General features: G+C 36.1%; 2 long non-coding RNA genes across 2 annotated transcripts in view; one reads left to right on the forward strand and one right to left on the reverse strand.

Annotated features, from left to right (window-relative positions):
• LOC145524088 (uncharacterized) overlaps nt 1-27,271 on the reverse strand; it is a 410,741-nt gene that overhangs the window by 323,803 nt on the left and 59,667 nt on the right. The gene's annotated exons all lie outside the window — the stretch shown is intronic.
• LOC145524089 (uncharacterized) overlaps nt 1-27,271 on the forward strand; it is a 37,544-nt gene that overhangs the window by 1,045 nt on the left and 9,228 nt on the right. The gene's annotated exons all lie outside the window — the stretch shown is intronic.

Raw genomic sequence — 27,271 nt, forward strand, 5'->3', positions numbered from 1 at the left:
TAAATATTGTCTTGGTTTTTCATAAACTTCTTTCATTTCATTTCACTGATTTTTTTTCTTCCCCTATGAAATATCATTTTTATAATAGAATAATATCATAACTGTCTTTTGATAACCAGATTACATGTTTCTATGTATTTACATAAATATGTTTCCACATGTATCAAGTGGAGTGAAGTGAAAGTAACTCAGTCGTGTCCAACTCTTTGTGACTCCAGGGACTATATAGTCCATGGAATTCTCCAGGCCAGAATACTGAAGTGGGTAGCCTTTCCTTTCTCCAGGGGATCTTCCCAATCCAGGGATAAAACCCAGGTCTCTCTCACATTGTGGGTGGATTCTTCACCAGCTGAGCAACAAAGTATGCCCCAAAATATTGGAGTGGGTGGCCTATCCCTTCTCCAGCGGATCTTCCCGACCCAGGAATCAAACCGGGGTGGTTCAGTTGCAGGTGGATTCTTTACATGTATAAGCATGATATTTTTAGTTAAGCATGAAATAAACACAACTAAAACTAGATCAAACAAATAAGAAATCTATTGAGTCACAGAATATTAAATTCTAAATTAGAACAGGCCATGAAAAAAAAGTTTTCCAACAAATAATGTTGTTAGGTTTCTTTTTCCCACTTCTGGAAATATTTGGTTTGATTCAATAAAATTGTCTTAAATGTAGAATTCCACAGTAAAAACCCAAAAGCCATCTGAGGTGACAATTTTCTTTGGGCAATGAGTTTTAACTTCTGATTCACTTCTTAAATACACATGGGGTTAATTTAGTTTATTGATTCATTCTCCAGAGATCTTTCCTAATTTGTATATTTCTACCAATTTGTCAGTTTCATCTAAATTGTCAAGTTTATTGGCAAAAAGGTATTGCTAACATTCCCTTATTAGTCTTTTAACACCTCTAAATCTGGAGTGATGTCACCATCTCCATTTCTGAGGTAATATTAGTACTTTGTGCATCCTCCCAATGTTTCTCCTTTATGAGTCTACTTACCTGACTAAAACTTTATCAAGATTATTGATCTTTTCAAAGAAACAGTTTTTGGTTTTATTGACTTTTCTCTGTTATTTTGTTTTCCAATTATTTGTTTTCTACTCTCATCTTCATCCCTTTTCATTCACTTTGTTTAACCAGCTCTTCCCTTTCTGGCCTTTTAAGGCAGAAGCTAAAGTCACTATTATGAGACCTTCATTTTCTTCTACATTTGGCACTATAAAATTTCCTCAAATAATACTTTAGCTGTAGCCCACAAATTTTTATATTACATGTTTTAATTTTAATTTAGTTCAAAACATTTTCTAATATCCTCTTTGAATTCTTTGGCCCTTATGTATTAAGTATTATGTTTTTTAATTTTCCAAGTTTGTGGTAGTTTTACACATTATCTTTGTTATTGTTTTCTAAGTTAATTCCATTATGATTATGCAATATGTTTTATTACTTAAATTATTTTAAAACAATATACACTTGTCTTATGAGCCCAAATATGGATTTTCTGATATTCTGTGTGCAATTGAGAAAAAATGTACAATCTATTTGAAATGGCAGTTCTATAAATGCCAATTAATTCAAGTTAATAGTGTTTTTCAAGTCTCTCTACCCTCACTGATTATTTACTTATTGTATCACCTATTTAGAGTAGGTTGTTTATATCTCCAGCTATATTGCATATTTATTCCCTTATTCTTTCCTGTTGCATTGGTTTTAACTTAGTGTATTTTGCAGCATTGTTATTAGGTATATAAGCATTTGTAATTATGTTATCTTTAAAAATTGGTCTCTTCATTATTAAAGAGGAATCCTTGCATTGTATTGATATTTTTGCTATAAAATCTACTTTAGTATTAGTACCCTTTTACTGTTAGCTGTTAGCCTAATAAATCATTCTCTTTCCTTTTTGTTTTGTACTTATTGGTGTGATTTGAAGTGTGTTTAATGTAAGCAATACACAGCTACATTTTTCTTCAATCCAGCCTATAATGTTTGCTTCTCAATAGGAATATTTGGACTATATGTGAATTGCAACTATTGATATAGCATAGATCTACCATCTTACTATTTCTTTTCAAGAACACTAGAGGTCCATACTGCCATTTCCTATCGTGTTTGATTACAGACCCTTGTAGAATTCTTATCAACCTATACCTGTCTTCCAAGGATACCTCTAGCTCTATCAGATCTGTCAAGTGGCAGAGAAATTTACACTGCACTCTGGACCTGTTGCAGAGCCCTGACTCGTTTAAAGTTTCATTCAAGATCTGTAGACTTCAGAGTCATAAAATAAATAGGTCACAGAAGGATTCTCAATTAGAGAATATACTTCTCCAAAACTCAGAGGTCCAAAAAGCTCTATGTCTCTTTTTCAATAGCAGGATATTCAGGATATAGTAACTTGTCATTTACCATGGCATGCTCCTGATCATTTGATCCCTAAAATATTCACTAATACAGTAGGCCAATAGATCTTTCTAGAGTTTAGCTTCTATACTCTGACATTATCTCATTAGTAGACTCAGAGAACTCAGCATTTCTTGTCTAACAAGTTAAATTAGCCTATAGTCATGGACATATTTGATCAGTAGAATATTCTACAAAACATAAAACTAACTAACTTCTTTACACAATACAGTGATAGCAAGAAGAAGGATTAACACAAGCCTTGGACAAAGGCAAACAGTGTGTACTGCTGTCCCTCTCATATAAAAGCAAGCTGCTTTAGATCATATTTTATGGTTAGATCAAATAAACCAGGTGCAAGATGCTATATTAGCACACAGAAATATTATATCTGGCAAAGCAACTGTAATTGGAGCTAATACTAAATTTAGTTCAGAGTAATCTATTATCATTTTCCATATCAGTCTGATTTCTTCCAGGATGCAGTAGGTGAATTAATTAATATGATAAAGATAACCACACTTGTAATTCTTTGAGGATGGCACCAATCTTTATAATTCCTCGTGACTTTTGCTTCTGATTTAATATCTTGAGTGAAGGTAGAGAAGAGAGAAATTTTAAGGACATTCATTTGAAATTTTTTACTATCCTAATAGCTCCTATTCCACAGACTAGAGATGCAATGCAAGTTCCACCTGTCTCTTAGTATAACCCTCCCAATTATATACTTGTGAGCTGGGAAAATGACCACTGGATGAGTCCAGCATCCCATTGACATCACTGTGAAATGAATTTGGGACAGAACTTAGCTTATCAACTGGCCTTTATAATAATAATACTCCACGCAAACTGAGGTACATCAGGGTATGTCAAATTCACAGGCAGTCTCAGCTCAAACTTGTAGCTTGAGCTACAGCTCAAGTCTCAGCTCTCAGTTGTAGGGCACAACTCTTGAAGGTTGAGTTTCTACATTCTCATGATACCTTTATTCTAGTTCCTTTGGGAAAGGTTTCGTGGGAATAGTATATATGTGTACAGTTCTGAACTAAGACTATGAAGCTCTTCAAAAGAACCCATATTACTGTGAGAATAAATTCTGAGTTTGTAATTTGGCTCAAATGTAGGAATTGGACAAGAAATTATGGTTTTCTGCTGTGGTAGGTCTTTTATTTGTTTATTTACTTGGATATTTTTCTAGTTACTTTTTTAAAAAATTTACTTGTTTCTGGTTGCACAAGTCAAACAATAGTTGGCAGCTCATCTCTCTTACTACTGGGAAAAACATGATCTATTAGTCATCACAATAGCTTCTTACAGATAGAAGGATCAGGACTGCCATACCTTTCTTGCCATTATGGTAATTATATACACTTTGACGATTAGGTATCATCACTTTTTTTTTTTTCCTATTATGGGAACTTATCAGCTCTACTGTTAATGAGAAGTTCAATTCTAGGATAGCACTTCTTGCTATCAACACTATATTATAGCTGACAACATGGACAACATCTTCAAAGATGCTTATGTCCTCTCACTAATTCATTTTAATTATCTTAGGAAAGAAAATGACCTTTGGGCCACGTGGGTAACATAGTTCCTGATATCATATAATAATTCTCTTCTAATATGCCCACTTCTCTGGGTCTTTTGACATCTACCTTAATACTTTAGCATATCAGTATCAGCATCTTCATTTCATTTTCACTAGTCCATCATAAGGTCCAAATGTAAAAGAGCTATTCCAGGAGAATGAAATGGCAACCTACTCCAATATCTTGCCTGGAAAATCCCATGGACAGAGAAGCTTTGTGGTCTATGGTCCATGAGGTCACAAAGAGTCAGTATGATTGAGTACACACAAGTTCTAAGAGAACTGTGGGTCTCAAAGGTTAGTATACATCACAATCCCCTAGAAGTCTAATTAAATCACTGATTTCTGGAATCCGCCCCCAAAGTTGTTCACAGGTTTGGGGCAGGGCACAATAATTTGTGTTCCTAAGAAGTTCCCAGGTGATGTCAACACTGGCGCTACAACACTTTGAGAATAATTGATGTAATCAATGCTGCTGCTTCTAAAAATGAGTCAGCTCTTCACATCAAAGTGAAGAGTTTTGGAGCTTCAGGTTCAGCATCAGTCCTTCCAATGAATATTTGGGGCTGATTTCCTTTAGGACTGACTGGTTCAATCTTCTTGTAGTCCAAGGGACTCTCAAGCGTCTTCTCCAACACCACAGTTCAAAAGCATCAATTCTTCAGTGCTCAGCCTTCTTTATAGTCCAGTTCTCAAATCCATACATGACTACTGGAAAAGCCATAGATTTGATTATATGGACCTTTGTTGACAAAGTAATGGCTTTGCTTTTTAACATGCTGTCAAGTCGTATCATAGCTTTTTTTCCAAGAAGCAAGCGTCTTTTAATTTCATGGCTGCTGTCTCCATCTGTAGTGATTTTGGAGCCCAAGAAGATGAAGTCTGTCACTGTTTCCATTGTTTCCCCATCTATTTGCCATGAAGTGATGGGACTGGTTGCCATGATGTTAGTTTTTATTATTTAGATATATGAAAGTGAAGACCAGAAGAAACAGCTGAAAGATTTGAAAACACTTGGATCTGGGGAGTTGGGCACTGGGAAGGAAGTGAAAGTGAAAGTGACTCAGTCGTGTCCGACTCTTTGTGACCCCATGGACTATATAGTCCAAGGAATTCTCTAGGTCAATACTAGAATGGGTGGCCTTTCCCTTCTCCAGGGGATCTTCCCAACCTAGGGAACGAACCCAGGTCTCCTCCATTGCATGCAGATTCTTTACCAGCTGAGCCACAAGGGAAGTCCAAGGATACTAAAGTGGGTAGCCTATCCCTTCTCCAGCGAATCTTCCCAACCCAGGAATTGAACCAGGGTCTCCTGCACTGCAGGAGGATTCTTTACCAACTGAGCTATCAGGGAAGCCTCTGGGAAGGAAGTGGAGGCATTAAATAAACTTCAGTTATTTATCTTAAGCTATAGTGAAAAAATTTACTTTTTAATTATGCAAATGCATCATTTCCATTAAAAGTTAAACTGTATACTTGACAAGTGAACAATGAACTAAAACATGACTTGGCATTACTTAAAAGTTGAACGCTTTTCGCTTTCACTTTGGGGCTTCCCTAGTGGCTCAGCTGGTAAAGAATCCACCTGCAATGCAGGAGACCTGGGTTCGATTCCTGGGATGGGAAGATCTCCTAGAGAAGAGAAAGGCTACCCACTCCAGTATTCTGGCCTGGAGAACTCCATGGACTATGTATAGCCCATGGGGTCGCAAACAGTTGGACACTACTGAACGAATTTCACTTTCAAAAGATTAGCAGCTTTTAAATCTACTTCCTAATTTCTCTTTAGCATACTTTGTTTTTGTTCTATTTTGTCACATTGCTTCGGCTGAAAAATAATAATTTGGAAATAACAGGTTCTTTTTAACTTCATTCAACAGATAGCTCTGGGTTGATTTGCCAAAGATCCACCCAGTAACCCTGACTCACTGAAAAAGGGTGGGGATTTTCTGTAAGAGAAGTTGTTTTCTCTTGCGCCTCTTCTGAGGCAGCTTCTGCAGCCAACCCTTAAGGCCAAAATTAGATAATAAAAATTCCAAAGCTGACTTCACCCTGAGCTGCAAGATCCAAGAGGCCAGCATCTGCCAGTTTTCACTGAGTCACTAATAGTCTAGGAGGTAAATAATATTTTTATTTTGCTTTGGTGAAACAAAATGAGAAATGCTGATATCACATTATAAACTTTTTCTTTTTCTTTTCAAAAGCAAAGTACGTATGTAGTCCCAGAGATTTTTGAGTTGGTGGCAAAAATCCATGTACTGAATCTAGAAGTTATCTGCTATACAATTATATCGCTCTGTACTATTCTACACATTCTTCTTCATGTGCAGCAGAGACTATACATTTCCTGAGAATAAGAACTTCACCTCTTCTATCTTTGTGCACCATTTTCTAGCCTCACTATGTTAGGCATTATAGTTATTAATAATTAATATCTAATAATAGGAATATCTAATATTTTCACAGAAATAGTAACATCAATGAATGGTCAAGTTTTAAAGAAAGGAACTTCAAATTCTTGTCCTCATTCTTATATAGGATTCCAAATTTGCATTTTGACAATGCCTATTCTTGCTAAAAGGTGCCTTAAAATATGTTTACTAACATCAGTTTTATTGTGAGAGTTTTAAGTCAGCAATTCAGTTGGGGAGATGCAGGGAAGAAATCTATGTTGGTTAAGTGGAAGTATCCCATTTTTTAAAAATCATGCTACAATGGATGTATCTTAGCTTGTTCATCCTGATGATCATTGCTTTCTTTTTTTCTCCCCCCATTGGATATATTAAAAAAAAAATTATTAACATTTTTAATCAGAGGATATTTACTTTATAGTGTTGTGTTCATTTCTGCTATACATCAAAGTGAATCAGCTGTAAGTATACATATATTTCCTTCATCTTGAGCCTACCTCCCATGCTCCCCATTTCACCCCTCTAGGTCATCATAGAGCACAGAGCTAAGCTCCCTGTGTTATACAGCAGCTTCCCATGCTATGTCTATTTCACACATGGCAGGATCACTGCTTTTTAGTAGGATCATTCCTATGTAATTACATACACACACATATATATGTACATATGTATGTATATATATATATATATACACATATATATACCATCAATTTCAATATATGCCCTTTAAGAAGAGGATGAAAGATTTGTTGGCTAAATATCTGTTACATATATATCATATTCACAGAACTTCCAAACTGAAAGAGAAGTTTGGAAACTTTCAATCCACCACTTACTTTTTAAAATTAAATAAACATGGCCCACTGAGAAGGATACATTTCCCAAGAAAATAGGAAGCATCAGATGCAGAGTTGATACTTGAAATATAAAATAACCAGGTCCCATTTCTTTTTTTTTTTTTTTTTTCTGTTACTCTGGGAGACAGACAGAAAAATATATTGTTGTGATTAGGGTCAAAGAGTGTTCCTCCTGTGTTTTTCTCTAAGAGTTTTATACTGTCTCAACTCACATTTAGGTCTTTAATCCATTTTGAGCTTATTTTTGTGAATGGTGTTAAGGAATGGTCTAATTTCTTTGCATGTAGCTGTCCAGATTTCCCAGAATCATTTGTTGAAGAGATTGTCCAATGTATAATCAAGCCTCCTTTGTCACAGATTAATTGACCATCAGTCCATAGGTGTGGTTTTATCTCTGGGTTTTCTATCCTGTTCCATTGTATTTCCATCTGTATTTCTTTCTTTCTTTCTTTCTTTCTTTGGCTTTTGCACAGGAAAGGAAACTATAAAATGAAACGATAGCCCACATAGTGGGAGAAAATATTTGCAAATGATGTTACCAGCATGGGATTAATCTCCAAAGTTTAAAAACAGCTCATGCAGCTTAATGTTATCAAAACAAACAACCCAATCAAAAAATGGGCAGAAGACTTAAACAGATATTTCTCAAAAAGCATACGAATGACCAAGAGGCACCTGAAAAGGTGCTCAATATTGCTAGAGCATTTATTAGAGAAACGCACATTAAAACTACAATGAGGTATCACCTCACACCACTCAGAATGGCCATCATCAAAAAAATCTAAAAACAATAAATGTTGATGAGGATGTGGAGAAAAGGGAACTCTCCTACACTGTTAGTGGGAATGTAAATTGATATAGCCACTATGGAGTACAGTATGGAGTTTCCTTACAAACCTAAAAATAGAGATACCTTATGATTCTACAACATAATCCTAGGCATATATCTGGAGAAAAACATGTATCTGAAAGAATACACATACCCCAATGTTCACTGTAGAACTGTTTACAGTTGTCAAGATATGGAAGCAACATAAATATCCATCAAAAAAGGAATGGACAAGATGTGTACATATATATAATACAATGGAATATTAGCCATTAACAAGAATGAAAGAATGTCATTTACAGCAAAATGGGTAGGCCTAAGATTATCATACTGAGTGAAATGAATCAGACAGAGAAGAAGAACTATCGTATAACATCATTTGTATGTGGAATCTAAAAAAAAAAAAAGATACAAATGGACTTATCTATGAAACTGACTCAAAAACTCAGAACAAACTTAGTTACCAGGGGGAAGAATGGGGAGAAGGGATAGTTAAGGAGTTTGGGATTGACAAGTACATACTGCTATATTTAAAATGGATAACCATCAAGGACCTACTGTATAGCACAAGGATATTTTATGTAACAACCTAAATACAATATTAGGTAACAACCTAGATGGGAAAAGAATTTGAAAAAGAACACATACATATATATATATATAACTGAATCACTTTGCTGTACATCTGAAACTAACACAACCTTGTTAATTATAGTCCAATATAAAATACAAAGTTATTTCCTGAAAAAAAATGATGTAACATAAAAATGAGGCTAGAAATGCTAGTCTAAATATTTCTATTGGCTCTATTTATCTATTTTTCAGCTTGAATGATTTCCCAATTCTGTCCTAAAGGTAATGCTGTTATTTATTTGTAAATATTTATATATTTTAAAACAAAAGTTATAACCAAATAGTTAACATATTATTTGATTTTTCCAAAGTACTGAAATGATTCACTGAATTTATATAATTTATGGGTTTTTGTTTGTTTGCTTGTTCCTTTTATTACCTTTGGAAGACACAGCTCTCATTCTGTCATCTATTAAAGAACTTTTTAGTGTTTTAAAATAATCATAGAGCAGATACTAAAATACTCAATAACCTCAAATATGCAGATGACACCACCTTTATGGCAGAAAGTGAAGAGGAACTAAAGAGCCTCTTGATGAAAGTAAAAGAGGAGAGTGAAAAAATTGGCTTAAAATTCAACATTAAAAAAATTAAGATCATGGCATCTGGTCCCATCACTTCATGGCAAATAGATGGGGAAACAATGGAAACAGTGACAGACTTTATTTTATTGGGCTCCAAAATCATTGCAGATGATGACTGCAGCCATTAAATTAAAAGATGCTTGCTTCTTGGGAAAAAAACTATGGCAAACTTAGACAGCATATTAAAGACAGAGACATTACTTTGCCGAAAAGTCCGTCTAGTCAAAGCTATGGTTTTACCAGTAGTCATGTATGGGTGTGAGAGTTGGACCATAAAGAAAGCTGAGCATCGAAAAATTGATGCATTTGAACTGTTGTGTTGGAGAAGACTCTTGAGGGTCCCTTGGACAGCAAGGAGATCAAACCAGTCAATCTTAAAGGAAATCAGTCCTGAATATTCAGTGGAAGTACTGATGCTGAAGCTGAAACTCCAATGCTTTGGCCACCTGATGCAAAGAACTGACTCATTGTTAGAGACCCTGATGCTGGGAAAGATTGAAGGCAGGAGGAGAAGGGGATGATAGAGGATGAGATGGTTGGATGGCATCACCAACTGGATAGACATGAGTTTGAGCAAGCTCCAGGAGTTGGTGATGGACAGGGAATCCTGGTGTGCTGCATTCCATGGGGTCGCAAAGAGTTGGACATGACAGAGTGACTGAACTGAACTGAGATACTAAAGTTAAGTACATGGGAGAGTGATCATTAATAAGGCATGAATTTGTTTTACATATGGCATTAAGATGCTAGCGAATAGATACATTCACAGAGATAACTGTGTAAGGATCAGGTGGGAGTCTTGTGAAGGATAAAAACTAACCACCACAAACAAAACAAAATACAATATATTGTATCAATATTAAGTAGCTCACCAAACTGATGGATGCACCTGACAATGTTTTAGTAAACAGGCAGGTACTAAGGGAAGTAGAGAAAAAGAAGTGCAACAAAGGCCACGTCCACAAATAGCCAAATTCATAAACTATCAGTAGCAACTGGGGTGACATTTCTGCCACTTGGCACACAGTACAATTGCTGGGCTCAGAAGGCTACCATCACTGCGAACTGTTACCATTCCCCCTTTTCCAAGAATGACTTTGCAACTGTTTCTACATCTTAGTGTCATAAATTTAAGATCCAAAATCTCTAATAAGGATCTGAGAGTCGGACACGACTGAAGTGACTTAGCAGCAGTGGCCAAGTATAGGGCACTATCCATGCCCTGGTGACTCATAGAGGGAAGAGATTATATTTGTCTCCCTTGTCTTACATATTTAGGTAGAGAATATTTCTTCTCATGAAGACTCATACTGGAGAGTATTCTCTCCAAAACAGAAATGCTCAGATGCCTGATATAAACAAAAAGGCAAATGCTTGCAAAGTGTATCTATATTAAGAATTACAGTTGAAGCTTCATCAATCTCTACCAAAATAATGAGTTTTCCTAGTGGTATTTATCATGCTATTATTTTCAATTTGTAAGCTCTTCTCTTGCTCTAGATCATTGATAAACTTCATTTCTACAAATGACAATTAAGAAAATATAAAAGTTCAAAACTCATAGTTTAAATAAATATGAAATTATTTTTATTAAAACTTATAGAGAAAAAAGAATCATATTTTTACCTGTTTATGGTATAGAAAGATGTCAAGGAGAATATCCCTAGCATTTGAAGCTATTAAATATTATGTCTGTATAATTAAGAAATTGGATATATTTCATTGCATTTCTAAAATATTCATAATATATATGTAATATTTTGAAATTTCAAAGTGAGTTTATATACCTTATATATCAGTCATTCAAAGAAACTAAAGAGGAAATTGAGGTTCAAAGACATAATACAATGTTAATTTCAGAGCTTAAGCAAGAAAGCTTTCCCTGCATCATTTAGCACACTTTGCTATATACTGTGAAAGCAGAGATAATCAGATTCAATTCTATCTATTGTACCCAAGTTATACCTTTAACTCTTAAGCTGTAGGGTTTTTTTTTTTTTTTTCTGGGCATTTAAGAGGAGTTCAAAATGGGTAATCAGAAAGAGAATTAACATACTAGTTCCTAAAATTTAGATGCCTAATTCTGCTGTGAATTTTTGTCCCAGCTCTAAAAGATGTAAAATATGAACCTTCCCATGAATTGATGTCCCCATCAATCCTCACTCTCTGTGCCTTGAACTATTCTTCTGGTGGAAGTAAATGGGCTTGTTAAAAAACTATCTGGTTGCCAGACAGGTTTTTCTTTTTTTTCTTTTTAGTTTTCTTAATCCCCTAATTTGAATGACTAAAAGACAGCATTAGAAATAAAATTTTCCATCATATTATGAAGTTAGGTGAGCTTGAAAGCCTCCTGATAGTCATCACTAGTCTAGACAGGACCATAATTGCCCCACTCATTCTCCCAATGAGTTATAGAATTGGGTCTGTGATGCATGCTGTAGGTTGGCTGAGCTAAATATGCCCAATCCAGCTCCACACTCATTTCTCACTCTCTTGCAGCAAGGAAAATCTATACGATACACTCACCAATTACTCATCAAGTAGAATATGGCTTGGAAACTGTGTAAGAACAGTTATTTTTCTAAGGGTGAAGAATGTAAGGCATATACAAGGAAAAGAAACGTTGGATCTTTCTTTGAAGTTTGAAACAAACTATCAAACATGCTCATTTACCTGAAGCTGAAATTAATACACAATCCTTGATGTAAGCAAACAACCTGGAGAGATGAAGAATGACTACTACAATTTGAATGGAGACGGGGTCTACAAGTCAACATCACAGTAAATCATATGAACACCTTGTGTTGACATGGTTATTATTTCTATTCAGTTTAGTCAGGAATCTAGGGCTGCTGTAAGGATCAAATCCATGAATAATATATTTGGTAGTTTTGAAGAACTATAAACCTCCAAATAAAAGGCATAATACTGTTACTATCCTTTCTTCTAATGGCCCTTACTTAATCTTCCACACTAGAGCACTTTACTTTCTCAGCTAGGGTTTTTCTGAGTTATCCTTGTTGAATATCTACCTGAAGAAAGAGTACAGAGCACATCAGTGGCCATATCTACCACCTTGTATCAAGACCACATCTTGGAAAAATTGTAGATTGAGCAAGGTTTACTATGGGGAGCGCTCATTCATCTGCAATCCTATACTTTATTCCCTGTTAAATCACTAACAGGAAAATTAAAGTTGTTTTACAATGGCCTAAACTATAAACTTTTTAAAAGTAATATTCAGGACAATAACGAATGATGGTGGTTGACTGATAAACAGTCAGCAGCTTCAGAAATCAAATCACCTAAGCAACCAACCCTGTGCGGCTTATTCCCTCAGCCTGCCCTGCCTTTGGGGCAACACTGTGGAAGCTTGCTTTTGATCTCAGCCATTGAAAACTTCTATTCAATTCACTGTTTGCATTTCCCCTAAGGAAGAAGCAGTCTGGGGACTCCTGAGATTTTAATTCACCATTAAAATGATTTTTTTTTTTCTTTTTCTCACCCTTGCTGCCAATTATTTCATGCTGGCAGGTTTAGCACATTTGCCCGTCCCATAAGATGTAAACATGGGTTCTCCATGAAGATGAAATTCTTCATTGTTGCCATTCCAAAAATGTATGCTTTGAAAAGAATGTGCTATGTTCTGTAAATACCTCATCTACCAATATAAGTTTACAAATTTGCTACTAGAGTTTGAACGTTTTTCATTCTTTTTTTGGCAATGCAGGCACACACATAAAGTGACCTCCTGCATAAGTATCTGCATCTGACACGCCTGCTTGCAGACACAGCTGAACTGACCTTTTTTTTTTTTTTTTTTCTGCTTTCATGACACATCAACAGCTGGTCTCTGAAAGGGATGGGTGAACTCGGTCATATTTTAAGCCAGATAACTTTTCAAAAAATTTGTCAACTATTTTGCCAAATGCTCAAACTAATATTTCTTTAAACCCTTGTGTATTTGAAGAAAAAATGTAATCCACATGTTACTAAGTAGTTTGCTTTTAACTCATGAAAATATTTTCTCAGGAAAAATTATCATCCAAAACAGTATATATATCTTGTTCTTTCAATTTACTTGCTTGTACAATAAGTTTATATACTATCTTACAGAATTTGGTCTGAGACTCACATTGCATTTAGTCCAAGAGAGTTTTGTGGACTCAAAATAATGAAATGAAAATAAGTTTTTTTATTCTGAGGATAGGGAAATGATATTATGAGGCATATATACAGAATTTAAAGTTTTGTATATCCTTTCTTCTTTTTCTTTCCTTTCTTCCTTCTCTTTCTCTTTTTCATTCCATGATAGTGTCATTTGTCATATTATTTCAACTGCTACAGTGCTGCATTAGCTACATAATTTCTTGGTGGGCATTCACATTGTAATCTACATATATTACACTCCCTGGAGTTGTATACAGTAAATTATACCACTCATATTAAAATTTATTATAAAATATTAATGAATTTAACCTCAGGCTAAAGTTACTTTTCTAACAATCAGTAATATCATTAAATTGATAACAAATGAATAAAAATTATAACATTTTTATAGATGAGACTATTTCAAAGAAAGAAAAAAATCCCAGTACCAAAGACAGTGTAGCTTTTCTCTTTCCCTTTTAGGAAGAATGTGAAGGAAAAGAATGACAGACAGATTATTGACCTCATGCAGGAACTCTCTTTGTTTCAGGCAAATAAGGAGTTTTTAATCTTACTTTTCAAACATGTGGTGAAAAAAAAAGTCAAGAAGTTCTGCAATAAATCCTTTTAGGCATAGATTGACCTTTGACCACCAAACTGCCTTCAATTATTCTCTCGGAGAGGGAGAAATAGAATTTTGAGAGTGAGTTCTAGTTACATCATAAGAGCTTTTTTCCCTTGATGTTTGCTTTCTTTGGCTGGTACTGCACAGCTTCTTGAGGAAAATAAATCCCTCGGTAGTGTTTGTCTTGGATGTGTGTGGGGCTATTTGACTCAAAGCAAGTTTAAGCAAAACCAAGAGTTTCTGTGTGTGATGAACCTAGGCAATCTGTACCTTGAACATAAAGAACATGATCCATTGATTCCAGTGGCCCTTCCAGGATTTCACCAGTGATGCATGCAGAAATCCATCACAGATGAATGTGTCACTTTATCTGATATGGATTCTTGCCCAGAAACTTAGTAAAACCTCAGTGAGTCAAAAAATTCATTCAGGAGTGTTTGATAAGACGTGGGTATTAATGAATATAAAAGGAAGATAGAGAAGGTAAATTTACCATGAACTGTTTAAATTATTAAAAGTAAAATTAGCAACCACTAGAACTAATCACGAATCCAAAATTTATATACAAGCTAACAAGAGAAATAGGTGACATGTGAAAGTAAATAAGCTATCAGAATGTTTCATTGGTTATTAAGCAATTTTTTCTAGATCACAATGCATATGCTCATGTGAAAAAGCTCCAAATGGCAAGGAAATAATAACACTATTTTAAAAACATTATAAATTAGGAATATGAAAAGGGAACCTTTTGAATAACATAAATCCCCATGTGGATTTTTGTGTGTGATTATTATACTTAGGTATGAAAATGGGAAAGGAGACAAACCCAAACTACTTTAAGATGACTTCTCCTTTATCAAGAAGGATGACTTCATAATATGACTTCTTAATGAGCATAAAAAAAGAATGAATAAGCTTCATAATGTAATAATACAAATTTTGTTAATATTTTCTTCTCATTCAGTAAATATTTTTATATAGAAAGTTCATTTTATAATGCATTTCAAGCCATAGGGATTAGCTGAGAGCACATTTATGGTCTTCATTATTATATCATAGGCAGGATTATTTTAGAAAATGAAACAACCTGGGTAACATACAAACTGGTTACAACTGGATCATGGATATGTATGTTCTTGTTAAAATATGTATGTTGGAAGGAGGCAATAGGTTTCATTCCCTGTCTTTGGTCTGCAGTATTAACTATTAATGTTGTAAATTTTCTTCCTCATTCATAGGAGACAATTTTTGATATTTTAAAACATCTTCCTTTTTCAAATTGGAATTGGTAGTTGAAATGTGACATAGGAAGAATTAAAGAATCTAGGAATTTAACAGAATTTTAAAAAGGGAGCTCTCAGATCTTTTCAGGAGGGGAGTCTCAGAGATCTGCTTTCCATTGTTACAGTTTTCATGTAATGTCTGCTGCTTGACTGAGAATGGTGTGCTAAACCAAATCAGTATTCAAATGGGAAGAGGAAACGAGAACCACTGAGTTATGGCTGATTTTTCTCCAGGACTAGGTGCTTAAGCATCATTTGTTTCCTGAATAAAAATCACCAATGATCTCTTTAGGAATAAACACTCTCATTACATATGATCCTCGTTGCTTAATTTTTAATATAGATCAAGATATCAGTATGTAACATTGTACAGGAGGCAGTGACCAAAACCATCCCAAAGAAAAAGAAATGCAAGAAGGCAAAGTGGTTGTCTAAGGAGGCCTTATAAATAGCTGAGAAAAGAAGAGAAGCAAAAGGCAAAGGAGAAAAGGAAAGATACACCATACTCAATGCAGAGTTTCAGGGAACAGCAAAGAGAGATAAGAAAACCTTAAGTGAACAATGCAAAGAAATAGGGGAAAACTATAGAATGGGAAAGACTAGAGATCTCCTCATGAAAATTGGAGATACCAAGAAAACATTTCATGCAAAGGTGGACACGATAAAGGATAGAAATAACAGAAGCAGAAGAGATTAAGAAGAGGTGGCAAAAATACAAAGAAGAACTGTACAAAAAAGGTTTTAATGACCCGGATATCCATGATGGTGTGGTCATTCACCTAGAAGCAAACATCCTGGAGTGTGAAGTCAAGTGGGCGTTAGGAACAAAGCTAATGGAGGTGATGGAATTCCAGATGAACCATTTAAAATCCTAAAAGATGATGTTGTTAAAGTGCTGCATTCAATATGCCAGCAAATTTGGAAAGCTCAGCAATGGCCACAGGACTGGCAAACTCAGTTTTCATCCCAATCCCAAAGAAAGCAATGCCAAAGGATGTTCAAACTGCCTCACATACAATTGCACTCATTTCATGTGCTAGCAAGATAATGCTCAAAATTCTTCAAGCTAGGCTTCAAAGGTACACGAATCAAGAACTTCCATATATACAAGCTAGATTTAGAAAAGGTAGAGGAAAGAGATCAAATTGCCAACATCTGCTGAATCATAGAAAGAGCAAGGGAATTCCAGAAAAAACAAAAAACAGAAAACTACTCTGCTTCATTGACTACACTAAAACTTTTGACTGTGTGGATCACAACAAACTGCAAAATTCTTAAGATCGGTATACCATATCATCTTACCTGCCTCCTGAGAAAACTGTATGAAGGTGAAGTTGCAACAGTTAGAACCAGTTATGGAACTATGGACCAATTCCAAATTGGGAAAGGAGTACATCAAGGCCACATATTGTCACCTGTTTATTTAACTTACATGAAGAGTACATCAGGTGAAATGCTGGGCTGGATGACTCAAAAATTGGAATCAAGATTGCTGGGAGAAATATCAACAACCTCAAGATATTCAAATGATACTATGCTAATGACAGAAAGCAAAGAGGAACTAAAAAAAATCCTCTTGATGAACGTGAAAGAGGAGAGGTAAAAAGTTGGCTTAAAATTCAACATTCAGAAAAACTAAGATCATGGTATCTGGTCCCATAACTTCATGGCAAATAGATGGGGGAAAAGTGGAAATAATGGCAGATTTTATTTTTGGGGCTCCAAATCACTGCGGACAGTGACTGCAGCCATGAAATTAAAAGACACTTTCTCCTTGAAAGAAAAACTGTGACAAACTTAGACAACATATTAAAAAGCAGAGACGTAACTTTGCCAACAAAGGTCCATATAGTCAAAGCTATGGTTTTCCAGTAGTCATGTGTGGATATGAGAGTTGTACCATAAATAAGGTTGAGTGCCAAAGAATTGATGCTTTCGAATTGTATTGCTGGAGAAGACTCTTGAGAGTCCTTTGGACTGCAATGACATTAAACCAATCAGTCCTAAAGGAAATCAACCCTTATATTCATTTGAAGGACTGATGCTAAAGCTGTGCTGATGCTAAAGTTGAAACTAAAATTTTGGCCACCTGATGTGAAGAAGCCGACTCACTGGAAAAGATCCTGATGCTGGGAAACCCTGAGGGTAGGATGGAAAGGGGGCAACAAAGGAAGAGATGGTTGGATGGCATCATTTGACTCAATAGACATGAGCTTGAGCAAACTCCACGAGATAGTGACAGACAGGCAAGCATGGCATGCTGTAGTCTATGGGGTCACAAAGAGCCGGACATGATTTAGCAACTGAACAACAACAAGATATCAATATTTAGAATGAATAAGCACAAAACTCAAGTATTAAAACATGTTTTTTTTAGAATCTCCATTATGTTCAATTATTAACATAATTATTTATCTTATGGAGCATTATAGAAATAGATTATATGTTGGCTAGGTTCTAATTTAAGTTTGGATGTATCTCAAACTCCACATATAGGCATATTTAAATGTAACACTTTTACTCAGTTCAGTTAAGATCAGTCATTCAGTCATGGCCAACTCTTTGTGATCCCATGCACTGAAGCACACCAGGGTTCCCAGTCCATCACCAACTCCCGGAGCTTGCTCAAACTCATGTCTATTCAGTCAGTGATGCCATCCAACCATCTCATCCTCTGTTAACCCTTTTTCCTCCTGCCTTCAATCTTTCCCAGCATCAGGGTCTTTTCCAATGAGTCAGTTCTTCGCATCAGGTGGCCAAAGTATCGGAATTCCAGCTTCCGCATCAGTCCTTCCAATGAATATTCAGGACTGATTTCCTTCAGGATTGACTGGTTTGATCTCCTTGCAGTCCAAGGGACTCTCAAGAGTCTTCTTCAACACCACAGTTCAAAAGCATCAATTATTTGGTGCTCAACCTTGTTTATGGTCCAACTCTCACATTCATACATGACTACTGGAAAAACCATAGCTTTGACTAGACAGAACTTTGTTGGCAAAGTAATGTCTCTGCTCTTTAATATGCTGTCTAAATTTGCTGTAGTTTTTTTCCAAGGAGCAAGCATCTTTTAATTTCATGGCTGCAGTCATCATCTGCAGTGGTTTTGGAGTCCCCCAAAAATAAAGTCTGTCACTGTTTCCATTGTTTCTCCATCTATTTGCCATGAAGTGATGGGACTGGTTGCCATGATCTTAGTTTTTTGAATGTTGAGTTTTAAGCCAATTTTTTCACTCTACTCTTTCACTTTCATCAAGAGGCTCTTTAGTTCTTCTTTGTTTTCTGCCATAAGGGTGGTGACATCTGTGTATTTGAGGTTATTGATATTTCAACCAGCAATATTGATTCCAGCTTGTGCTTCCTCCAGCCCAGCATTTCTCATGATGTACTCTGCATTTAAGTTAAATAAGCAGGGTGACAATATACAGCCTTGACTTACTCCTTTCCCAATGTGGAACCAGTCCATTGTTCCATGTCCAGTTCTAACTATTGCTTCTTGACCCACATACAGATTTCTCAGGAGGCATGTACTTGTATGGGTTACATTTAAAACTCTTATAATTTGAAGTTTCAGAGATATTCTGTGTACCTCCATTTGATTTACTACGAGCTTCAGGCTTTTAGCAGCTGGTTTTTATCTTGTTCTCAGTTTAAATTCTGTACTGAGAATAATAAAATAACTGTTTACATAATGTTGACCAATGTTAGCTTCAGCTAAAAGGTGAAAATAACAGTGACAGGCAGCACACTGTGCATGCTCAGTCACTTCAGTTGTGTCCGATTCTTTGTAGTCCTATGGACTGTAGCCTGACAGGCTCTTCTGTCCATAGGATTCTCCAAGCACGAGTACTGGAGTGAGTTGCCATGCCCTCCTCCAGAGGACCTTTCTGACCCAGGGGTTGAACTCGTATCTTATGTTTCTTGCACTGGCAGGTGGGTTCTTTACCACTAGCACCACCTGGGAAACCCAATAGGCACAGACCAGTATTTAAATAGTTGTTTGTTACACTCTGATTAATATATTACAATATGAACAAGAAAGTATTGAGGGTTGTGCACTTTAATTATAATATTTAAGTTGATATGGTTGAGGATATTTTCTCATTTAAAATTTATTAAAATGTTTATTTGAATACTGTAAAAATGTTGCATAAATCAGAAACTTTTCAAATTTTAGAGTTTTATGCTGAATTAATAACTTAATTGTAGAGAGTAATTAGAAAATCAAATAGGTTCTGTACTTTTTAATTTCTATCTATGGTAGTGGTGAATGTGAAAGTCGCTCAGTCATGTCCAATTCTTTGTGATCCTATGGAGTAGTCCATGGAATTCTCCAGGCCAGAATACTGGAGTGCATAGCCTTTCCCTTCTCCAGGGGATCTTCCCAACCCAGGGGTCAAACCCAGGTCTCCTGCATTGCAGGCAGATTCTTTACCAGCTGAGCAACCAGGGAAGCCCTATGGTAGTGGAAATTGTTTCTATTTGAGATACGATTGTGGCTGTATTAGACATCACTACCAGTGTCCCTCTTCTCCAAATTTAGAAGATGACAGGACTGCCAGGTAAGAACTGTGGGAACATTAATGTAGGAGAAATTGGCAATTCAATCAAGGTACAGATAGGGAAGGCAATATCCCTGGCCAGTCTTATGATGACAACTATCTGATGACTTTTGACTTGCAACAAATGGTGTATTTTATGGTGCCTTAGAAGACTACTAAAGTTTTTCAACTTGTAGTAGGAAATAATCTTGAACTACTAGCTCTGTTTTTACTGCTGAGTAAGAAAAATATGCTAGAAAATGCTCCCATGGAAAAGATGATGTGACAAATTGATCTGACTTTGAATCTTATGTCTTCCATTTGTTATCTGTTAGCTTGGGCAAGTGGTTTAATCTCATTTAGCCTGTTTTTTTCCTTTATAAAAGAGAACAGCAATACTAATTCACTGAGTTTTTGTGAAGATCGAATGAGGTAATTCTTTACTTATTTATATAAGTAGTAAACATGAATTTTAGTAGATAGTATGTATTGAGCTTATATTAGTGACTGTTATTATTTATCTAATAAATATTCTAAATTGTTATGTTAATTTTTTATTCATTACAAAATGTAGTGGTTTCTGAATTCCATTTGTTAATATAAAATTTTATTCTGGATTTGGCCCTCAAATATGGTAAGTAAGAGAGGAAAAAGACGTGAGCCTGGGATCCAATACAGTCCTAGGCTTGATTTCTCCTTGCTGCTGACTCTTAAGTACAGAAATAGTTCTCCCTCTCCCTTAAATGTGTGTTGTAGAGCTATTATAGTATTTAAACATTTTCTTAAGTGTCTTAAGTATAATTGATATATAACTATATTTTATCAGTATCAAGTTTCCAACATAATTATTCAATATATGCATACAACACAAATACATCATTTGTGAAATGATCACTACAATTTAAGTCTAGTTAACATCCATCATTAGAGTTAAATTTCCAAGAATAAAGAATAAATAGCTGAGAATAGGAGTTTATTGTTCCCAATACCTACTGTGCCCTGAATAGCAGTGTCTTTTAATTCCTGAAGGAACACAGATAACAGGTGATAGTAAACTGATAATCCAGGGGTCCCTAACCTCCGGGATATGGACTGGTACTGGTCCGAGGCTTGTCAGGAACCCAGCCACACAGATGGAGGTGAGCAGTGGGCAAGTGATCAAAGCTTAATCTTCCTGTGGTTCCTCATCACTTGCATTACTACCTGAACCATCGCTCCACTATTGCTTGAAGTATACCCACTCCCTACCTCTGCCATCCTTGGCTGTAGAAAAACTGTTTTCCATGAAACTGGTCCCTGGTGCCATAAAGGTTGGGGATTGCTGTGACAATGCACACAGTAATGACAAAATTGTGATGAGAGACTTTAGCTCACCAAGATTCATTTCTAATGAATTTCTATTTCCTTCTGATTATTTACATTTATTTCTCACTTTCCCTGGCTCTTGATCTGTCTTAGCTGATCATAATATAGAATCACAATATATTTTAAAATTGTCTAACACATACTTTAATGATCTTTCTATTGCTTTAAATATAAGTTGAGTTTAATACATTTTAAGTAAAGTATGTGAGAATAGCTTTTCTTTCCCTTTGAGAGAGATAATTGTGAGAAAAATATCCGTGTAATCTAGAACATGAGTTCAAAATAATTTTTCAGTAATAAATGATGTGTACTTCTTTATCATTACTTCTAAGTGAAAATGTGTGTTTTAGTAGGAGGTGTCCCATGTTTTCATAGTGTGATTCAGAAGGAAAAAATGTGTATTATTTTATCATTTGGTACCACACCTTCATGTCTTAAGATAATTTTAAAAAACACGATGCTTTGGGTGAAATATACAGAAGTCTTCTAAGCAAAAGAGACCACAGAGGATTGTTTTTGATGATTCCTAGCCTTCAAGTAGATAAACTTTATTATTTTCATATTAAAAGTGAGGAGCCTAAAAGTGTTCAGTCCATTAACTTCTGTGCAGTGTTTAAAAATAAAGCCACATACTCTGATAGTCCATTCTCTTACATCTTGACATATGCTGACACTTGAACATTCAGCATGTAGTATTTTCAACATATCAGATGGTTTAATAAATAAAATAATGGTGCTTCAGTAAACCCTAATGCAGTTGGTCAAATGATGCCCCCCATGAAAATATATGTCTACCAGAACCTATGAATGTGACCTTATTTAGAAAAAAAGGTCATTGCAGATATAATTCAGTTAAGGATCTCAAAATGAGATCATTCATGTTTATTCAGGTGAGGCTTAAATATAATGACAGTTATCCTTATAAGACAGAGAAAGAGAAGATACGGAAGTCAAAGCCAGAGATTCAGAGGAGAAGGCTATGTGAAGACACAGAGGATAAAGCCATGTGAAGACAGAGGCAGATACAGATGTTAAATCACAAATTTCAGACAGATACTCATTTCTACCAAGAAAATCTAATATGTTTCTCATTTTTTTTGTATACCAAGAAAAGAGTTTACATCTCCTCTTCAATTATTAACTCCCTTCATACTCTTAGAGTCTCTATCAGATTATCTATACTCATCTTTCTTTGAAAAATGGAAAACATTAAACTCAAACTGCTTCACCTTACCATTGGTAAGCTTGTAGACTTACATTAATAGGCATTCCATTTTCTTTCCAACTGTAACAATGGAGTAAATACCCCATATCCACCAACATCTATCAAAGAACTATCTATCTATAAGTTTCCAGGATCCCCTCTACACTTGTCTTCCCAATGAATGAACCTTAGTTTGCCTCCTCTCATTCCATCATCATCAGGCTTTTCATATCTTTTGAAGCATTCCAATAAGCATGAAGGCATATTATACTCTAGGCTATATTATAAAAGCCTTCCACTGACCTTATATCTGCTTTCAACTCCAATTCTCTGACTGTTTTTATAGAAAATATATTGCATTTGTTTACTTTCCAGTTACCTTTAATGCATTTAATGCACTTCAGTCTGTCTTCTAGCTCTATCACTTTTCCAAAAGTACACATCAAGGTCATCAAAAACTTCCATGTTGCCAAATCCAATGAATACTACCTTCTCTTTATGTTAACAGACCTTGCAGTTACCATTAATATGGATGTTTCCATCCTCCTTTCTTGAAACACAGTTTTATCTTAAGTTCCTTAACATTTAAGGACTTCAGAACTTAAGTTCTCTTGAGTTCCTTGACACTATATCTTGTTAAATTCCTTAACACTATCTCTTGGACAGCAAGGAGATCAAACCAGTCAATCCTAAAGGAAATCAACTCTGAATATTCATTGGAAGGACTGATGTTGAAGCTGAAGCTCCAATACTTTGGCCACCTGATGCGAAGAGCCAACTCATTGGAGAAGACCCTGATTCTCTGAAAGACTGAAGGCAGGAGAAGAAGGGGACAACAGAGGATGAGATGGTTGGATGGCATCACTGTCTCGATGGATATGAGTTTGAGCAAGCTCTGGAAGATGGTGAAGGATAGGGAAGCATCAGTTCAGTTCAGTTCAGTTCAATCGCTCAGGCGTGTCCGACTCTTTGTGACCCCATGAACTGCAGCATGCCAGGCCTCTCTATCCTTCACCAACTCCCGGAGTCTACCCAAACCCGTGTCCATCGAGTTGGTGATGCCATCCAAACATCTCATCCTCTGTCGTCCCCTTCTCCTCCTGCCCCCAATCCTACCGGCATTAGGGTCTTTTCCAATGAGTCAACTCTTCGCATGAGGTGGCCAAAGTATTGGAGTTTCAGCTTCAACATTAGACCTTCCAATGAACACCCAGGATTGATTTCTTTTAGGATGGATTGATTGGATCTCCTTGCAGTCCAAGGGACTCTCAAGAGTCATCTCCAACACCACAGTTCAAAAGCATCAATTCTGCGGTGCTCAGCTTTCTTCACTGTCCAACTCTCACATCCATACATGACCACTGGAAAAACCATAGCCTTGACTAGATGGACTTTTGTTGGCAAAGTAATGTCTCTGCTTTCAAATATGCTATCTAGGTTGGCCATAACCTTCCTTCCAAGGAGTAAGCGTCTTTTAATTTCATGGCTGCAATCACCATCTGCAGTGATTTTGGAGCCCCCAAAAATAAACTCTGACACTGTTTCCTCATCTACAGACCATGAAGTGATGGGACCAGATGCCATGATCTTAGTTTTCTGAACGTTGAGCTTTAAGCCAACTTTTTCACCCTCTTTTTTCACTTTCATCAAGAGGCTCTTTAGTTCTTCTTCACTTTCTGTCATAAGGGTGGTGTCATCTGCATATCTGAGGTTATTGATATTTCTCCCGGCAATCTTGATTCCAGCTTGTGTTTCTTCCAGCCCAGCGTTTCTCATGGTGTACTCTGCATATAAGTTAAATAAGCAGGGTGACAATATACAGCCTTGACGGACTCCTTTTCCTATTTGGAACCAGTCTGTTGTTCCATGTCCAGTTCTAACTGTTGCTTCCCTACCTGCATACAGGTTTCTCAAGAGACAGGTCAGATGGTCTGGTAGTCCCATGTCTTTCAGAATTTTCCACAGTTTATTGTGATCCACACAGTCAAAGGCTTTGGCATAGTCAATAAAGCAGAAATAGATGTTTTTCTGGAACTCTCTTGCTTTTTCGATGATCCAGCGGATATTGGCAATTTGATCTCTGGTTCCTCTGCCTTTTCTGAAACCAGCTTGAACATCTGGAAGTTCACGGTTCACGTATTGCTGAAGCCTGGCTTGGAGAATTTTGAGCATTACTTTACTAGCGTGTGAGATGAGTGCAATTGTGCGGTAGTTTGAGCATTCTTTGGCATCGCCTTTCTTTGGAATTGGAACGAAAACTGACCTTTTCCAGTCCTGTGGCCACTGCTGAGTTTTCCAAATTTGCTGGCATATCGAGTGCAGCACTTTCACAGCATCACCTTTGAGGATTTGAAATAGCTCAACTGGAATTCCATCACCTCCACTAGCTTTGTTCAGAGTGATGCTTTCTAAGGCCCACTTGACTTCACATTCCAGGAAGTCTGGCTCTAGGTGAGTGATCACACCATCGTGATTATCTGGGTCGTGAAGATCTTTTTTGTACAGTTCTTCTGTGTATTCTTGCCACCTCTTCTTAATATCTTCTGCTTCTGTTAGGTCCATACCATTTCTGTCCCTTATCAAGCCTGTCTTTGCATGAAATATTCCTTTGGTATCTCTAATTTTCTTGAAGAGATCTCTAGTCTTTCCCAATCTGTTGTTTTCCTCTATTTCTTTGCACTGATCGCTGAGGAAGGCTTTCTTATCTCTCCTTGCTATTCTTTGGAACTCTGCATTCAGATGGGAATATCTTTCCTTTTCTCCTTTGCTTTTCGCTTCTCTTCTCTTCCCAGCTATCTGTATGGCCTCCTCAGACAGCCACTTTGCTTTTTTGCATTTCTTTTCCATGGGGATTGTCTTGATCCCTGTCTGCTTTACAATGTCAGGAACCTCTGTCCATAGTTCATCAGGCACTCTGTCTATCAGATCTAGTCCCTTAAATCTATTTTTCACTTCTACTGTATACTCATAAGGGATTTGATCTAGGTCATACCTGAATGGACTAGTGGTTTTCCCTACTTTCTTCAATTTAAGTCTGAATTTGGCAATAAGCAGTTCATGATCTGAGTCACAGTCTGCTCCCAGTCTTGTTTTTGCTGACTGTATAGAGCTTCTCCATCTTTGGCTGCAAGAATATAATCAATCTGATTTCAGTGTTGACCATCTGGTGATGTCCACATGTAGAGTCTTCTCTTGTGTTGTTGGAATTAGGGAAGCCTGGAGTGCTGCAATCCATGGGGTCGCAGAGTCAGACACGACTGAGCGATTTAACAACACTAATACCTTGTTGGTCTTCCTCCTTGCTTTGTAGTTCTTCTTTGTCCACTTGGGTACTTAATTGTGATGCTTTTCAAAATTCAGTTCTGGGTTTTCTTCTCACCAAAAGACAAACAAACAAAAGCCATCCTTTTTTAAAGGTGATGTCATCCATACTCCTCTCTTTAAATTACTGAAAGTTTAACTCACAGATTTTAATATCAAGCTCAGAGTTAGTATTTGCATTGTATTCCATCCATCAGGTTGTCTGCCAGACATCTTCACAGAGTCTCACCGAACCCTACCCCCCAAATATTTACCCACTTCCAATATTCCACACTCCAGTAAATGGCATCACTATTCATCAATTTGTTAAAACTAAATATATGAGACTCATCATAAATTCCACACTTGCCCTCATCCTCAACATATGATATGGCATAATATCTTGTTTATAATAGTTACAAAAATATATTTCAAATTTGTATAATGGGCTCTTCTCCACTGCCACTACCCAAACACAGGCTCTGGGAGTTGGTGATGGACAGGGAAGCCTGGTGTGCTGCAGTCCATGGGGTCACACAGAGTCAGACACAACTGAATGACTGAACTGAACTGAACTGAAACACAGGCCACTACTATCTTTTACCACTATTTATTACAAGATCAGACACCTCAAACTGAGTTTCCCACTTATAATCTTTACATTCTACAGTTAAGTCATATCATTTCTCGGATAAAAACTTTTTGTTTCTTCCTATACATAGAACAATACTGAAATTCTTTTCCATGGCTGTAGACCTCCAATATGTAGCAACTGTCTGTTTCTTTAACTTCATTGTGTATACTTCTCTATTTATTACACCGTAGCCTCACTGGTATTTTTTCTGGTTTGAACACATTAAAACATTCCTTTTTCAGTGTGTTTGCAATGTTTTTTCTTAGCTTTCCACATCAGTTTCTTCTCATCCTCAAGTTTTCAGCTTAGGTATTATCTAATCAGATTTGTTTCTTTGACCACTCTATGTAACTAAATTTTCATTCTATTATTGCCTTTTCTAGTCCCTTATTTGTTTTCTTTGTGACATTAATACTTTGCAATTGCTTAGTCTGAATTTTTTTTAGTCTCCTGAACTAGAATGAAAATTTTATGTTATAAAGGAAGCCTGTCTCTTTTGCTAATCACTGAATATCTACAGTTTCTGATTCATAATAAGTCTACTTTCTAAGGACAAATGATTTATCCACTGTACTGTCTTCAGGAAATTCAAGATAGACGATCATTTAACAAATGATACTCAAATGATAAGAGATAAGTGAACTCTAAAATAACATCCAGAAGCTTTCTTATTTATAGGTGAATTTATTTAATATAATTGTTGACTATCAACCATGTATCTGGAACTATGACTAATGAATGAGCTCTGGATGATCTCATAGGTTAATGAATTTACTTGCAGTATAGTATCTTTGTATAATATCATAAACCATCTAATTAAGAGAGGAAACTAGACACGAAGCAAGTTCTAGAAGGGAGCCCC

Source organism: Giraffa tippelskirchi, chromosome 10 (genome assembly GCF_054371585.1).
Source record: "Giraffa tippelskirchi isolate mGirTip1 chromosome 10, T2T-mGirTip1v1.2.pri, whole genome shotgun sequence".
Taxonomy (NCBI): domain Eukaryota; kingdom Metazoa; phylum Chordata; class Mammalia; order Artiodactyla; family Giraffidae; genus Giraffa; species Giraffa tippelskirchi.